The sequence below is a fragment of the Tenrec ecaudatus genome, chromosome X (genome assembly GCF_050624435.1).
Source record: "Tenrec ecaudatus isolate mTenEca1 chromosome X, mTenEca1.hap1, whole genome shotgun sequence".
NCBI lineage: Eukaryota > Metazoa > Chordata > Mammalia > Afrosoricida > Tenrecidae > Tenrec > Tenrec ecaudatus.
This window is the reverse complement of record NC_134548.1, coordinates 101,024,784-101,043,372: the sequence shown is the minus strand read 5'-3', so window position 1 is coordinate 101,043,372 and position 18,589 is coordinate 101,024,784.

The following is an 18,589-nucleotide window of genomic DNA, read 5'->3' as shown; positions in this document are numbered from 1 at the left end:
TAAGCCCTCCTTGCCATTGATTTAATATTTCTTATTGTTCCCTTGTTCCTGGGCTTATTGGATTCCCCTTCCCTTTCTTCTGCCACCTCCTCTCCCATGTCCTCGTGGAGCTGTCAGCCCCGTTGTTTTCTCCTTGTGATTAGTTATCCTGCCTATCCCATATGGATACATATGAGAAAAAGAAAAAAACCCAAACCTATAAAGAGTTACACTTCTGTCTGCTGACCCTTCTGAATGTTTTCCAATCAGGTCTCGTGAAGTGCCACACCCTGCCCAATGATTCTGAGGTCTATTTTTGGGATTCTTCATGTACTTCATTGCTTTGCTTCCCTTGCTGCTCTATTGTTCTCCTTTCATGTTTTGCCACAGTGTGTGTGTGGGGGGGAGGGTCAGACCAAACACACATCCCACACTGTGCTTCCAGTGTTGTCTCCTGTAGCCCTGTGGGTCAGTGAGGGGGCATCATGTCTTGTAGTGGGGCCAGCCCTATGGTCCTCTCTGTGCATTGAATTTCAATTGTCTTGGTATCTTTTTCTCCAGCTTTGATTCTCAGCCTATCTCTGTCTACAAGATTGAAATGTGTCTCTTGTAGGCAGTAGATCCATGGGTTGTGTTTTCTAAGCCAGTCTGCTGCCAGTCTGTCTTTTAATGGGTGAGTTCAGTCCACTGAAATTCAGATATCAATCAGTGGACTCTGTGGTGTCATCTTGTACCTTCTGTACCTTGTACTCCTTTCCTAGTGCATTGTGCGAATGAGTGTGTGCCTCATTCTTGCCTTCTTTTCACTATCGAGTCCTTGCTATCTTGGGGGATGTTTTCAAAGTGTTGGCCTCTGGGTGGAGTTGCCCTGTGGGGTAGTCTCCTGTTTGTGCTTGGTGAGTATTGTTGTTCTGACCACACTGGGTTGGGAAGGATTTTTTTGTAGAGCTGGGTTTCTTTTAACATGTTCTTTGAGGTTTTCCTTGTCCAGGAAAATTCTTACTTCTCCGTCTAGCTTGGTAGATAATTTGGCTGGATGGAGGATTCTTGGGCTTGCTTTGTTTTCGTTCCACCTTCAGAAGATGGTACTCCACTCTCTCCTCTTTTTCATAGTGTCTGCCGATAAGTCTGAGAATATTCTTATTTGGGTATCTTTATAAAGGACTGCCTTTTCCCCCTAGATGCTCTCATGACTTTCTCCTTTTTCTCAAAGTTGGATAGTTTATGCCTTGTTGAATTTTTCCTTGGATTCAGTCTATCTGGTGTCCTCTCTGCTTCTTGTTTGGTTCACGATTCTCATTCATCAAGCTGAGGAAGTCAAAGAGCCTTGGGCTCTCATTTGAGGCTTGTAGGAATACTTTTGTGGGCTGTCTATAGCCAATTGCCCTGGGGATTGGGCTATTTCTTTATCTCACTAGGGTTTTACTTTCCTCATACAGCCGGGATACATTATTTGGAGGACAGGTCCGGTGGGCCTTTCAGAGCACATGGACGGGGAGGTTTCAGGCAGTATGGGAAGCTCTGTGTATGGAGGTGCCAGATAATTGAAGGAAAGGCCCTACTGCCAAGGGAAGCGGTGCTGGGCAAAGGCGAGAAGGGCCCCGCTGCGATGGGAAGGGGTGCCAGGCAACAGTAGGAAATGCCTTGCTACCGCTCGTGGAGGTGCCAGACTATCATGGAGAAAGCCTCACTGTTGTGGATGGAGGCACTGGGCAAATGTGTAGAGGGCTCTGTTTCCATAGGAGTGGTTCCTGGGTGGCAGTAGGAAAATCCCCACTGCCACAGGATGGGGTGCCAGACACCAATGGGGCAATCTGCTGCTGTCGCAGGAAGGGGTGCCACCCAGTGGTGGGAGGAGAGAAGCCCTTGCTGCCTCAACTGGGGGGTGCTGTACAGCAGAGGGGGGAGGGGTTGGGGAAGCAGCCCCACTGCTGCAGGGGCAGGGGCATGTCAGACAATGAGGCAAGGGCCACTTCAGTCAGAGGTGACTAATTTAATTTCAGCCGGACTGTAGACAGGGTCTAGCCACAGCCACTGGGCCTGTAGGTGGGTGGTGGGAGGGAACCTAGCTTGATGCAGAATCTGCTGCCACATGGGGAGAAGGGAGCCTTGGGAAAAGTAAACAGCTCAAGGTGGAGAGTGACATGGATAGACAATCATCGTGTGGGCATCCAGCAGCGTGTGGATGACTCGGTAGGGCAGCTGGGTAGCTCCAGTTGCAGAGATCAGGCTGGGGGAGGAGAACGATTGGCATGTGGTGCCCACAGCTGGTGTTGAAGTAGCGGAGCTGGCACCGGCCTGGGACTCCTTGGGACCAGGTCGCAGTTTTCCAGAACTCCGGAGGGAGATTAGATCTGGGGGAAGGTCGCCTCCCGGACCAAGGAAGTACTCTAGGGGTGTCAGGGTAGTCTTTCACTCACCAGTACCCCCCACTCTTCTTCCTGGACACCAAGTTCACTGATTTGTCACCAAGTTCCCAATGTGGACTGCTTACCTGGGCACCATCTTGTGGGAGTACCCAGCACAAGAAAATTTTAAAAAAATCATTTTATTGGAGGAGGCTCGAACAACTCTTATCGCAATCCATACATCCATCGATTGTGTCAAGCGCATATATACATTTGTTGCCATCATCATTCTCAAAACATTTGCCTTCTATTTGTGCCCTTAATATTGGCTGCTTATTTTTCCCCTCCGTCCCTACTCCCCCTACCTCATGAATCCTTTATACTTCATAAATTATTCTTATTTTGTCATATATTACACTGTCCAATGTCTCCCCTACCCTCTTTAATGCCGTCCATCCCCCAGGAAGGAGGCTATACGTAGGTTCTTGTAATCAGTTCCCCCTTTCTACCCCACATTCCCTCCACCCTCAAGGCATCAACACTGTCACCACTGGTCCTGAAGGAATCATCTGTCCTGGATTCCCTGTGTTTCCAGTTACTATCTGTACCAATGTACATCCTCTGGTCAAGTCAGATTTGTAAGGTAGAATTGGGATCATGATAGGGGGGGGGAAGCATTTAAGAACTAGAGCAAAGATGTGTTTCATTGTTGCTACCCTGCACCCTGACTGGCTCGTTTCCTCCCCACAACCCTTAAGTAAGGGGGTGTCCAGTTGTCTGCTGATGGGCTTTGCGTCTCCACTCTGCTGTCACCCACATTCACAATGATATAATTTTTTGTTCCTTGATGCTTGATACCTGATCCCTTCAACAGCTCGTGGTCACACAGGATGGTATATGTCTTTCATGTGGGCTTTGTTGATTTTAAACTAGATGGCCACTTGTTTATCTTCAAGCATTTAAGACACCAGATGTTATATCTTTTGATAGCCGGGCACCATCAGCTTTCTTCACCACATTTGCTTATGCACACACTTGTCTTCAGGGATCATATCAGGAAGGTGGACACCCATTGATATGATTTTTAGTTCTTTGATGTCTGATAACTTGTCTCTTCTACACCTCGTGGTCAGACAGGCTGGTGTGCTTCTTCCACATGGGCTTTGATTCTTCTCAGCTACATGGCAGCTTCTTTATCTTCAAGCCTTTAAAACCCCAGATGCTATATCTTTTGGTAGCTGGGCACCTTCAGCTTTCTTCACCACATTTGCCTATGCACACATTTTTCTTCATCAATCATATCAGGAAGGTGTGTATCCTGGAATGCCAATTTAATAGAACAACGTGTTCTTGCATTGAGTAAGTGCTTAAGTGGAGGCCCAATGTCCATCTGCTGCCTTAATACTAAACCTCTAAATATATGCACATAGATCTGTTTCCCCACACTCATATAAATATATTTACATATGTACATTCCAGTCTTTAGACCCCTATGAATACCCTTTGTCACCTAGTTCTTTCCTCTATTTCCTTTTACTTTCCTCTTGTCCCACTATCCTGCTCAGCCTTCATTTGGGTTTCAGTAATTTCTCTTGGATACCTTGCCCTTGCTGAATCCCTACCAGGCCTCTCACACCCTCCTTGCTACTGATTTTGGATCACTTATTGCTCCCCTGTCCCTGGGTTGGTCAGCACCTCTCCCCCTCTCCAATATCTCCCTGAAACCATTGGTCCTCTTGTTTTCCCCTCCACACTATTTATCCTGTCTATTTTATCTAGATAGATCTGTAGAGATAATAATATGCACCAAAAATCAAGCCATAGCAAGATAGGCGATGAGTGAGAACACAGCGATGACAACAAAAAAGGAAACCAATTACCCATAGAAGAATAAATTAATTAAAGGAAAAAAAAAAAAGAAAAACCTGTAAATAGATCAAGGTCTGATTTTTGATCTCTAGGCGTGTCCTTCAGTCAGGTCCCATGGGGCACTAGGCTCTGGCCCCAGAGTCTGTCTTTTGTACTCCCCCAGGGGCTCCCTCTGCTCCCACAGTTGCTCTGCCGCACACTTTTAGTGGTTTGTCTCAGTGTCACAGTGCGCCCTTGTTATCAGCTCCTCATATTTTCCCTCCCTCTCACACCCACCTTCCCTCATGAATCCTTGAAAAATTATAAATTATTATTATTTTCATATCTTACATCATCCACTGTCTCTTTTCACACACTTTTCTGTTGTTCGTCCCCTTGGGGGTAGGGGGTTATATGTCGATAATTCAACTATTGCTATTAAATCATAAAACCCTTACTGAACAAAAGTTTCAAAATGTGAAATTGTTGTTTCTTGGCATACCTTCCATCTAGGTCTAGATTGCTGGGTTTTATGAAATTTATATTTCCAATTGTTTAACAATGCATTTCCCATCTCTGTAACCCTTCTCTAAAGAATTCGCTGTTCCTCAGCTTACAGCTGTTGAAACTGCAGTATTGGCATCCTTAAAGGAGTCAAATTATGCTCCTTCCAAATGTTCTTTGAGTTTGGGGAACAAAAAGAAGTCTTAAGAGGAAAGATCATTGCTGTGCGGGGGTGGTAGTATTCCCAAACAAAATTCTTATAGCACAGCCCTTGTCATCCTTGAAGAATGAGCAGCTGCCTTTTCATAATTAGGAAAATAATCCCAAGGAACAACTTTCCTGACTGTTTTCTCACCATGTAGTCTTTAATTTTTTTAAATGTCTTCCTTATGAGCCCCGTGTGATCTTCCTATGTCATGTGAGAAAAATTATCAAGATTACCCTGTTTGGATCCATTTCTTCCAGAGATGACTTCTCTGCTCTGAATTTAAATAACCTAGCAGTCTAGCATATCCCTTCAGCAGCCACTATTTAGATTGGACCCTTTTGTTTTTAAGACTCTGTAATCAAGACTGAGAGAACTTGTCTGCAGTCAAGGTTTATTTTTGTGGATAGGATAAATCTATCCACATATGAATTGGAACACTAGTAGCAGTACTTTTTGACATGATGTTACCTATTGATCCAGTTGTGAGGATTTTGGTTTTCTTTACAATGAGTTATGATCCATACAGAGAGCTAAAATCCTGTATCTTCATCAGCAAGTGCTTTAAGTCCTCCTCACTTACAGCAAGCACAGTTGTGTCATCTGCATATGCCAAGTTCTTTTTTTTAACACTATACAACCAGACAACAAAACAACAAAAACAAACCACTGACAAAGAACAGAACAAAACAGTTCACAAGAGAAAAGCTTGTAGTTAGTTCAGGGATCATTTGCTGGCCCTTTGGAGCGTTTTCCAGTCCAGTCTGTTGGGGCACCACACCCTGGCCCCAAAGTCCACTTTCAGCATTCCCTGGGGACCTTGCCACTCCATTCCCTTGCTGTTCCGCTGCACTCCCCCAGTGATTTGCCTCGGTGTGGTGGGATCAGGTCTGGTGCAATTCCCACACTGTGTCTCTGGTGCTGTCCCCTGTATCGCCCTTAGTCACTGATTGGCATCATTTCTCATAGTGGGGCCAGCCATGTTGTTCTCTCTGTGGACTGGCTGCTCTACTCAGGAACATCATCATCATGGCCTGGTGGGCCAGGCTGTGCTCCACTCTCTCCTCCTGCCCCTTCATCTGCTCCCGTGTGCTCTGATCAGATATGTTCATCTCCAGGAGCTGCAGAGTCAATGTTGTCCTTTGGAACAAATTCTTTTCGGGGGAGGGGCAGGAATCCACTTAATTTATGGTGCTGGGGCCAGCCTCCCAGACCTCTCCACTGGCTCCCTACTCCACGCCGGGATATTGCATTCACACCTTGTGGCACTGGGTTGAAGTCTGGTCCCACGTTCCCTGTGGAGATATAAACAATACCCTTCTTCCAATACAGATGCCACATTTTTCTTCATATAACCTAACTTCAATGATGATTTGCTCAGCACAGAGATTGAACAAGTCTGGTGAGAGGATAGAACCCTTACACGCAACTTTTTAAATTTAAAACCACCCAGTATTCCCTGGTTCTGTTTTCACAGCTGCCTCTTGATCCATGTATAAGTTTCTCATGAGCACAATGAAGTGTCCTAGAATTCCCATTTTTCTCAAGGTCATCCATAGTTTATTATGGTCCACTCAGTCAAATGCCATTGCATAGTCAATAAAACACAAGGAAACATCTTTCTAATATTTTCTGCTTTGGGACAAGATCCATCTGACCTTGGCAATGATATCCCTTGTTTCACATGCTCTTCTGAATCTAATCTGAGCAGCTCAAAGTTCTGTCAATGTATTGGTGCAACCATTGTGGGATTCTCTTCAGCAAAATTTTACTTGTGTGCAATACCAATGACACTGTTCTATAATTTGAGTATTCGGTTGGGTCACCTCTCTTTGGAATGCCCAAGTGGCTGTCTTCCAAATTTCCTGGCATAGACAAGTGAGTGTTTCCTGTGCTTCATCAGTTTGTTGAAGCATTTCAATTGGTATTCCATCATTTCCTGGAGCCTTGTTTTTGCCTAACGCATTCAGTGCTGCTTGGACTTCTTCCATCAGCACTATTGATTCTTGCTCACAAGCTGCCTCCTGAAATGGTGGAATGTCAACTAATTATTTGATGTACAGTGACTCTCTATTCGTTCCATCTTCTTTTGATTCATCCTGCATTGTTCTATTGCCTATAGAATCTTTCAGGATTTCAACTCGAGAGTTAAATATTTTCTTAAGATCTTTCCATTTAAAATATGCTGAACATGTGCTTCCCTTCTAGTGTTCTAAATCTATATCTTTACACATTTTATATAATATTTGGCTTTGTCTTCTCAATTTTCCCTCATCCACTTTGATCTTTTATTTTTGTCTTTCATGTCTTTTTAATGGCCTTTTACTTTCCTCATGAGTGATGGCCTTGATGTCTAACAGCTCATCAAGTCTTCTGTCATTAGTGTTTAATACATCACATATTTTCTTGAGATGTTGTGTAAATTCAGGTGGGATAAACTCAAGGTCTTACTTTGGCTCTCATGGACTAGTTTTAATTTTATTCAGATGTAGCCAAAAGTTCCATGTGAGCAATTGATAATCTGATCCACAGTCTGCTCCTGGCCTGGTTTTAGCTAGTGATATTGAGCATCTCCATCAGGTCTTCTCACAAATGTAGTCAATTTAATTTCTGTGTATCACATCTGGGGAAGTTCATGTTTATAGTCACCTTTGTGTTGTTTAAAAAGGGTTTGCTATGAACAAATAGTTGGTTTTGCAAAATGTTATCCTGTGAAATCCAGCTTCATGTATATCACTAAGACCATATTTTGCAACTACATTCCTTCATCATTGTTTCCAGCATTTACATTCCAATTGTCAATGCATCTAGATTGCATGTTTGATGTATTTCTAACTGAAGTTGTTGGTAGAATTCTTCAATTTCTTCATTACTAGCTTTTGTGGTTGATTAATAAATTAGATTAATAGTTGTATTAATTTGATTTACATGAATGTGTATAGATATAATCCTGCCACAGATAACTTTCTACTTCATGATGGATGTTGCAATGTGCTTTTTGACAATGCATGCCACATCATGATTCCTCTTGATTTTGTTATTACTGGTATTGTAAACCATATGATATTCTGATTCAAAATTGTAAACATGGCCCTATATCTAACAATGTCCTGCTTCCATTCTTTAGGCCTTCAATATTTGACAATATTTCAAAGCTGTGCAGAAGGTTTTCAGTGGCACTTTTCTTTGAATTGGGGAGTTAAGACCTTTAGTAGAAGATGTGAACAAAGTTACACCATTTGTTTCATTGGAGTATCTTTAGACTCTACTAGAAGGTGTGAGCTAAGACATCATCCTTTGTTTTCATTTGGGTTCTGTCTGTTAAAAGACAAGATGCACCTCCATCAAATCCATTCCTCAGTGTATTGAAGGCATCTGAGACACAGAGAGAAATTGGAGGACCACTGGAAAAGTGTGTCCAATCTCTGTCAGAAGTGATGGATGCCACAGGAACCAGATGCAACAGAGACATAGAGGAGCATCGCCAAGCCTATGGGATACCTTTTTATCTGGTCAGAGACTTTGGGAAAATGAGGGAGATGGACAAGCTTGCCCTTGGGACCATGGAGGCAACAACCAAGGGACCATGACATGCTTAAGAAATTGAGGACCAGAGACAGATTTGGCTGCTGCCTGAGAAGAGATGTGCTGTGAATCAAGGGTATCCTTACTGTTTGTTGATCATCACTTATAGTAACTTAATAACCCTTCTAATAACCACTCTTAACCTTGAGTATTGTTTGTGAGTTCTATGTGGCTATTGCACCCAGTATAGAAGTTATTGGACCCAGTATAGAAGTACAGTGCTGTGGAAGAAATCGTTGATGTTAGTGAGACAGACCAGCACTAGCCATTGCAATGCCATCTTGTTGACTGCTGAATGACTCGCCTTCTGCCCCCTCCCATCTCAGAAAGTCCCACTATTGATTGATTTTAGAATGTACTCTTACGTTCTTGAGATCAGACCATTGTAATTAATAATATTGTTCATTTTGATGTTGTAACCAGGATATTTTATTTTATTAACCAGAATGTTATCATCAATGCTATACCCTGTAATGTTCACTAATTCTAAAGAATAATAACACTTATTTTACTTTCTCCTACTGTACACGCTTTCTTAAATCCTAGACAAATGATCATTGAGTTTTACCTTTTAAAATGAACTGAAATATCCAATCGGGACTGCAATCAAGGAGTTGCTTTTAGATTCTCACAGTCTGGTTATAACTGAATAAAAGTCTCTTCTAAATTTCAAGACATTATAGTGGCTGTCATTTATCTGAACCCACAATATCAGAATAAGGTAATGAAGGATTGACGGTGAAGGCATGTTTGCCCCCTGTCTTGTGGCATTAAGTAGCCAGAGGAGGTCCAATATGGCTTGTCACCTCCTGAGCAATTTACTACACTTTAAATGGGTGGTTGTTGCATTGTTTTATTTAATTTTATCCTTTAATTAATTTTTTATTAAAAAGTAATTTGTTTCATTATTTGTTATCGTTGAGAATATACAATGGAGAATATACATCAACTCAACAATTTCTAATGCAAAATTCAGTGACATTGGTTCTATTTTTCAGTTTGAACACAGTCTTATCTGCCTTATCCAAATTGTTTCTCCTCCATTAACTCACTACCCTTTAAAGTCCTATCTAATCTTTTGACTTGCTCTTGTCAATTCAATCTCATACACCGAATTCTTAAAAAGCACAGTGGTCAAGGCAAATCAAAACTAAGCTAAGCAATTATTTGGTTTAAAAACACTTGAGGACATATTTTGGGTTACGCAATTGAGTATTGGCTGAAAGTTTGGTAGTTCAAAGCCACTCAACTGTACTTCAGAAGATAAACCTATCAATTTGCTTACAAAAGGTAAGCCTTAAAAACTATTGAACAGTTGGACTCTGCACAGATACAGACAACATGAGTTGACATTGATGACCAGTAACAGTAGCAATAATTCAAAGTTTGACATAGGGAAACTGAGATTCTACAAAAAAAACCACTTTAAAACCATGGGAAAAGAACATGGCAGAATGGATTTCAACCTAGCTTCAAAGGCCATGCTCAATATTCTTGTAGTCAGACTCTCAGAAATAGGAAATACTGTTCTTTCTATTCATTAAAGTAGATGTTCTTATATAAAGATTTCCAAAGGTTTCATTATTGTATATATGATACTGCAACAATGTATCATTACAATAATCAATATGCTATTGATGTTAGCAGTGTGAATGACTTAAAGTCGAATATTGGTGGACAGCCACATCACCAAAGTACAATTTAATCGAGAGAAATTTTTCTGCAGCCGACTGTAGCCTATTTTCAAAGCCTTAGCAAATCTCTATTAAAAATAACTTAATGTCAACATAATAAACCTGGTGAGCACAGTTTAACACTGTTAATAATCATACAATGCTCACTTTCACCAGGGTTAGTGCAATTACAATATGTTTCTCCTCCAAAACAATTACCGTGGGATATAATATTTTCTCTTGTTAGCAGGATATAACCAGATAAGAGTTAAGTGCCTATCCATGTGCAAAAGAGGGGAAAAAGGCACTGAAAAGTGATGAAGAAATCAAAGGTTGCAGAGACTTAGCACTTTGTAAAATATTAAACTACCAAAACCAAATTAGCTACTGTGGATAATGCTTATGCTTTTGATTAGCTCCCAGTGACACTGATAAAATATAAATTAAAAATTAGACATTACTAGTCTGTGAGCATGAACGGACAGGTAAGTTACTATCCTGGAAAAACAGACACCCTGTAAGGTGTAAGGGAAAAATGCTCAGGGCATATCACAATACCAGGCACATAACAGTAAGTCAGAAGGGATTAAATGATTGAACAATGTATGAACAGCAGAACAAGACCAATGGACATCTGTTGCTCCTTCGGGTGCTCAATGCTTGCTATTTCCTGAACTTGATGGCTGCTGAGTGTTGGGGCATACTAGAAGAGTTCCCTCGCAGAAAAAAGTGCCCTTGACCACATCGCCCAGAACCAATTACTTTCCTTGCAAAACATTTATTTTCCTTGAAAGATGCTGACACTGCATCTACTCCTGATTGGTAACATTGACTCTTGCTTAATATTTGCTAATTCCCTTAGGAAATTTCCAAGTGAGGATTTTTCCTTTGGTGACTTAGTGCAGACCCTACTGAATGGGGTATCTCTCCTAAAAGCCTGTGCGAAGAGGAAACTAAGGGTTTCTGTTTTAAGATTCCTCCCCTTTTACATGTGTGATTGTTGTTTTCAGTGAATAATGGCCAAGTATTGCACAGACAATTCAATGTCTCTGTATATTTTATGGAATTTGCTTAAAACAGACTTTCCTTAGTGTTTCCAAGGCTATATATCTTTCTGGAACTGCAACACCACATCATTCTCCTGTGGAGTGGTTGCTGGGTTAAAACCCTCAACCTTTTGGTTAGAGGCAGAATGTTTAAGTACAGCACCACCAGCACTCACGTAGCAGTGACTCTTTCATGGGTTTCCATTTTTCCATGTACTTTTGTGGGGGCTTGAGACCCAAAGAGGGAGAGTCTCCTTATACATAGTCGCTGACTGAAAAACAGGCCAGACATTATTTGATCATGTTTAGGGCTTACAAAGAGGACAGTTTCTGTTTCTTCCAGCCAACAGCCAGGTTGGACAGGACAGTTTCCTCAGAAGGGATCTTCCCAGGACTCCCTATTAGAGAGACAGTGACACAGGGTATTGAAACTGGGCGGAACCCTTAGGCTGCTAGCATAGCTGACACTTGGATGAGGAGGAGGCAGCAGAAAGCATTCACAATGCCTCTGGCTGTGCCACCCCCTTATCTATAGGAAAAGGGAATCCTTCAGGAGGACAGAAAGACAACAAGGAATGCCTGCTAAACTGCAGTGGGCAGTTTTGGAAGTGAACTCATGCCCTTAGAGTTATCAAGTTCTTCCTCATTGTCGTAGAATTCTTTAGAGAAACACAACCAGTGATCGGTGAGATATTATGCATTTGTGCATAACTTATCACTTAAGAAAGAGGATTTTATGTGATTTGAGCATTGTGCCAACACCGTATCATAGTCTGCCTGATCCTATTTTCTCTTTAAGCATTCTTATTTGACACTGATCATCAATGAGCTGGAAGGAATTCACTTTTGTGTTTGTCCTCACCCCACATAATTAACAATTTCTCCATATCCAATACAGCCCCCACCTATATTCTTGTTAGCCCTGGAGCCTTTCCTGAAGCCAAACCCCTAATAGCTTGGTGAATTGTTCTGGTTCTTGAGGAGCAGCATGAGTATCAGAAGTGTCATGCTTAAATTTTTATTTAATTTTCTGCCTTTGTATTGTTTAATAACCTTTTGTTTCACTTCCAGCTCGATACTTCTTGTTTCTTCCTGCTGCTATCACTAGCACTGGGTTTGCTGCGCTTGGGAGCCATGATGAATGCCTGGCAATGTTTTCTAAAGACAATTAAATGGACAACTCTACCATACTCAAGAGATGTGTAATACACAGGGCTGGATGAAGCTGCCTATGAGTTCAACCATACACTGTTAAATGGTAAACTCTTTAGAGAGAAGCACAGTACATACATAATCCAGTAACACAGGCATTTATTGTGGCTCTTACGATGCATATGGAGGTTATCTATGAGTATGTACCGCACCACCATAAACTAGCTGCACAGTTTCTTTGCGTGCAAGACATAACATACACTTGTTGCATGTGGGAAGCCATTTCATTTCCTATGTTCCAGTCTCCTATCAAGATTTCTTAACTCTATTATACTAATATTATTGTAGGGTGGACATCCATAGTGATCATATTGCTCGGTCATAGTTGCCATATTACAGAAACTAGGTGGATTGGAAAGATTCTAAATTTTATTTTCACATATATTGGAAAGGACAAGGGAATATCCTTCCTCCAAGTACAAGTCTCTCTCCATACCTTCTTCTCACAGGATATATATATATATATATATATATATATATATATATATATATATATATACATGCTGAGTGAAGCAGTTCTTTAAAACAGAAATGAATAATGAAATAACAAGTACAAGTAAGGAAAACATAGCTTCCAGTATTTATGGACTCTAAATCTCAAGAAGACATACTCGGTATGTAGGTCCTGACCATTAGTGAGGAATGGAGGTACCCTGGCCACTATCACAAGATACTCTGTGAGGCAAGACAGAGAGGTTTAGATCAGAGTCATAGCTATGGAAGATTTCTAGCTAAGCTACACCTAAACAGAGAACATACTTCTCCTAACTACATTATATTTCCATCATAAAATAGTAGCAAAATGACTCTTTAGGTCACCCCCATCATCTTCCACTCTTCATCTTAATTTATAATATCTGTGAGATCTCGTTAGGCTGGAAATATTCATAGTTCATGATCAGAAGGAACTCAGTAGGAACTGAATTTATGTGAGAACTTTGCAGTGGATCTTGCAACTCACTGCCATAACTTTATTGAGCTCAAATACAATTATTCCCACTGAACATGGATTATACTATAAGTAGTCTTTGGACCCCACAGACCAATGTGTTTCTTTAGTGTGGACTTAGATAACTAACATGTACATGGCTGCTTTTCATTGGATAAGTCTCTAAGATCGGAGATACTAGTTGTTTTATTTTTGGATAGCCTGTTACCACCTATTTTGTTTGTCACACTTTGCTATGCACATACATCTTCAGTGTTCAATGGACAATTGATTTAATATTGAGCAGGGTCCTATCACACGAACAAATTGTTCTTAGTTTAGGGCTTAGGCTAAGTGGAAGATCAAGGTCAATTCACATGCCCAAGGTATACATGTATTTATGGTCCACTTTAAAGGCAGCATTTTCAGCTTGAGAAATAGTGTAAATAAACCTTTTTATGACATTTGGGGTTTTAAGAACACTGTTAACTTAGCCAATGGTATAGAATATAAATGGCTGTAAAACCCTTTTGCCTAAAGTACACAGAAGTTCACCTGGATAGATTCTAAACAAATTGCCTGACCCTGTTCAAAATTACAAAACAAACCAAAGAAAATATCATTTATCTGCAGAACTGAGACATGTTACAAAATTCAAAGAAAACATGAAAAATGGAAAAATATGGCAGTCTCAAGTTGTCAATCACTGAGTAATCTCAGGCAATAGGCATTTGAACTGAAGTCTAACAATTTCACAGTCCACGACCTGGGAATAGTAGTCCTTTGCTTTATCTCACACACTATGGTGATTCAGCTTAATGTACAAAGGAGTATTTCTGTTTCTTTTTGCCTGTATCTGGTGTATTTAAGGTAAAGTTCAGTTCAATCCATGAGGTTCTCAAAAAAAGTGTCCTTGATGGAATCTGTGAAAAAGAACTATATATTATTTTTTTAAATAAAAGCAAATTACAAACTCCCAGTCAGCCTACCACATGAAGCCTAGATCACTAAATGACAGGGAATAAATTCTGTTACAAATACAAGGTTAGGAGCATGAGAGCAGGGCAGATTCTCTCTTTGGGAGCCTATACAAACCAAGTAATGCAGTTTTCTAAAGGCAGGCTGCTCTTCTAGGGGATGTTTACCACCAAAAGTAAGCTCACTCTCTTCAGAGCTTGTGTTAATGCTTTCCTTGTGGTCACTTAGATCAGAGGTTCGCAACCTTCCTCATGCTCTGACCCTTTCATACAGTTTCTCATGTTGTGGTGACCCTCGAACCATAAAATTATTTTCATTGCTACTTCATAACTGTAATTTTGCTACTGTTATGAATTGGGCGACCCCTGTGAAATGGTCATTCAACCCCCAAAGGAGCCATGACCCACAGGTTTAGAAATGCTGACTTAGATGAAAATGGTATCTGACTGAAGGGAGGCCCTCTGACAAATTGGCTTTAGCAGGCACAAATATAGGAGTGACTAGTGGGCCATAAACAATAGACAAACACCTTATAAGATTGCATGAGATACTACATTAAATGACTCTAGGTCTGCACTCAACCCTAATGACTAGTCTGTTGTCCTTTTCTGGCGTCTGTTTTTTGAAGCAGCCGGAAGCCATCAATAGGGCACAAAGCTCTCAGCCAAACACTCTACTGGTTTTCTGGGCTATCATTTAAGTTCAAATGATTTTCAAGTGCCATCCTTTGGGGATATTTTTAAGATTCAAAGAAAACCTTAAAACATCATAGAGTAAATGGTTCACATATGGATTATTTTAATTTCGAAGGAAGCCAGAGACCAAAGACCACAGACACTAACAATATTAGGCTAAATGTTTGAAAGGAGAGCAATAAGTATCCCAAGGTATGTGTCTACACTCAACAACACTAATAGAGTTACCATCTTTAAAGCGTCAGGTTCTATATGAACAAATAACTTAGCAGGAAATTTCACTGTTACTCTACTTCAAAACCTAGAGTTCAAATGTTACCAGTTTCTCTAACCATTATTCTATGTACTTATTAAATCTGCCAATAGACGTTTTCGATCTCAATTTATGCTATATTCCATTTACAGGCCAACCAATCTGAGCGAAGTGAGAAATATCGGTACTTATGCACAGAGGGTAATTTTAAATGCCCACAGTATCTCTACATGTGGAACGCAACAAAACATTGCATCTGTTTCGTAGATGACTATTCTTTACAAACATTAGATCAGCTACAATTCTCAATCTCATTGCCTTTCAGACTTTCAGGAATCCTGATTCAGGCTTGTGTGTTCCAACTCAGAATATTAGTCCTTTTAAGAAACCTAATACAATCCACTTATAGGAATTTTGGTCAAGCACCACAATGGGTCTGCAAATCAAAAGACACGCTGTAAGTGACAAAATCTGACATGATCATGGTTGAGGCTGTTGTTTGCTTCATTGAGCCGGCTTCAACCCGTAGCAACCCTAAGCAAAACAGAACAAAACACTGTACAGTCCTGAAACAATCTTCACAATTGTCCCTTTGCCCAAACCGATTGATGTGGCCTCTGTGCCAGTTCACCTTGTCATGAGTTTTCCTTTTTGTTCACTTCCCCTCTACTTTACCAAATATGATCTCTTTCTCCAGGGACTAATCTCTCCTGACAATATGTTCAAGGGATGTAAGACAAAGTCTTGATATCCTCGCCTTCAAGGAGCACTCTGGCTGTATTTGTTCCATGACAAATTAATTTGTCCTTTTAATAGTCCATGGTACTTTGAATATCCATCTCGAACACAACAATTGAAATGCATATATTCTCCTATGATCTCCCTTATTAAATGTCCAACTTTCACAGTTATATAATGCAAGGGTTTGGGTGTGGTACACCTAAATCGGCAAAGTAAGTTCCTTATTCTCCAGTACTCTGAAGAGGTTTTCTATAGCATATTTACCTAATAAAGTACATCTCTTCATATCTTAACTGCTGCTTCGATGAGCATTGATTGTGGATCCCAGAGAGGCAAAATCCTGGACAACTTCAATTTTTTTCCCCATTTATTAGGATGGTAGTTCCCATTGGTCCAGTTGTGATGCTTTTGGTCTTCTTTACACTGAGTTGTAATCTATACTGAAGTCTACAAACCTTGACCTTCGTCGGCAAGTGTTTCAATTCAACACTTTCAACAAGCAAGGTTGTGTCATCTGTATTCCCCAGGTTGTTCATAAGCCTTCCTCCAATCCTGATGCAACACTCTTCCTCATAAAATCCAGCTTCTCTGGTGATTTGCTAAGCATATTGATTAAACAAGTGTGGTAAGAAGATACAACCCCAACAAACATCTTTCCTGATATTAATCCATGCAGTATTCCCTTGTTCTGATTTTCTCATTACAGAAATTGGGAGAATCCTGACAAAATTGAGAGAATTCATTAAAGTGGAGTTAAAGAGTCTATTTTAAAGATTTTATCACATTCAGAGCATAACCTACACTGTGGGGAGGGGCTGAATAAGAAAATGGGGGGGAAACACCACACATTTAAAACTAGTTTTCATTCCACTATCAATGCAATGTAATGAACAAATAAGCATAACAATAAAGTATAAACGGGCCACAAAAATTCTTGGAGAGGTGGAGTTTGACACAAACTTTGAAAAGTCCCCAATACAGTACAAATGTTTTAGATCAAATTCCCCTTTGTCAAATTCTCATTAATCTACATTCATTATTTAGTGTCTTAAGTGCCATTGATAATACATATCCCACATGCCCCAAATGCAAACCCACTCCTGAAACAAAAGGACCCTATAGGCCAGGTTAGAATCGGGCCATAGGATGTGCAAGGCTGTCATTCACTGCAGGAGCAGCCTGCCACGTCTTTCTCTGGTGGACGAGCTGGTAGGTTCCAACTGCTGAGCTTTTGCTGACCAACTGAACACTTTAATCACCGCGTTACTCGGGCTCCTGATAATCCATAAAGGTATTGAAATTATAAGAACATTGCCAAAATATAAATGACATTTATCAGTTAGAATGAACTTGAGTACCTTATGGAACTGAACTGTCAGGGAATTGTAGGTCAGTTCAATTGAACAGACTGAACCAAGCACCAAACTTTAGGGTTTGCTCCAAACTGCACTTTTTAAAGGAGCCTCTAAGTTACAAAGCAAAATCATCTACTTGACACGGATGTGCATGTGTCAAAACAACAGCCTGAAAGTCCTCCCCAGCTGTGGAGGCCTTGTAGTGACAACCAAATGCCTGCTAGCAGTGCCTAACGCCTCTATGGGGCAGGAGGGGGGAGGGGGGGAAATCGTCCCCAGTTGCGACCCACTCAGACTGTATGCAATCTTCCTTTTTGCTGGGGAGGAAGCCACATGAATGACTACAAAGACGCAGTCTTTCAGGAAGAAGGAGAAACTTCTAATGGCCCTAGTGCACCCTAGGCGTAAAGTGTGAGGTGAGAATTACCGCTTTCTGTGTCCCAATTGGAGCCTGAATGGGATGGAGAAAAAAATCCCCACCTTGATTTTCCCATCAAACATTACTGTCTTACTTTCAAATGTATGCCATTTCAGCACAAATTTACCATTCAGTATTTATGATGTTTCCTATCTGTTTTACATCCCGCCCAAATAAGCATAAAAGGCAACCTGCAGCTTATGGTGTTGGGGGCTATTTAGTGTCTCTTAGTCATCACAGGAAGTGAGTCTTCCTCCTTTCTTTGACCTAAGGTAGGTCACTGTAAAGCTTCCTCTGACTGTCATCCTCATCTGCAGGCCTGTCGCACTTCACTGGAAAGCGTATTCGCCAACTAGGCGCTCATCTGTCTTCCGTGGTCGCCTCAGGCTCACGCTCTTGATTGTCCGAATCGGGGTTTCCAGCGGGCAGATAAAAGGAGAATTGTTTGTTTATTAAACGCGTGTTGACTTTTTTGCACTCTCTGCGTTGATGTTAGGATCTGGCAGTCCAGCCACATGTCCTCAGGAACTATTGGAGAGGCAACCATTGTGCACTCCCCACACCCCCACCCACTCCCAGGCTGCACCCCTCCCTGACTGTGCCCTAGTGCGGGCTGGATTCCAGTTAGGTCACGTTCCATGCCGGTCTGGACACTTGATGAGCATTTATAGCGTTCCCAGCACTGCCCTCCGTCAATTTCCACGGAGGAAAATTTCCAGGCTTTAATACGCTCGAATAATTCATAAGCTAAGTCAGAGTGGCCTGAACGCAGCTAGTATTGTTAGGTAGCTAGCTTCAGGGATGGGAAAGTCCACTGACGC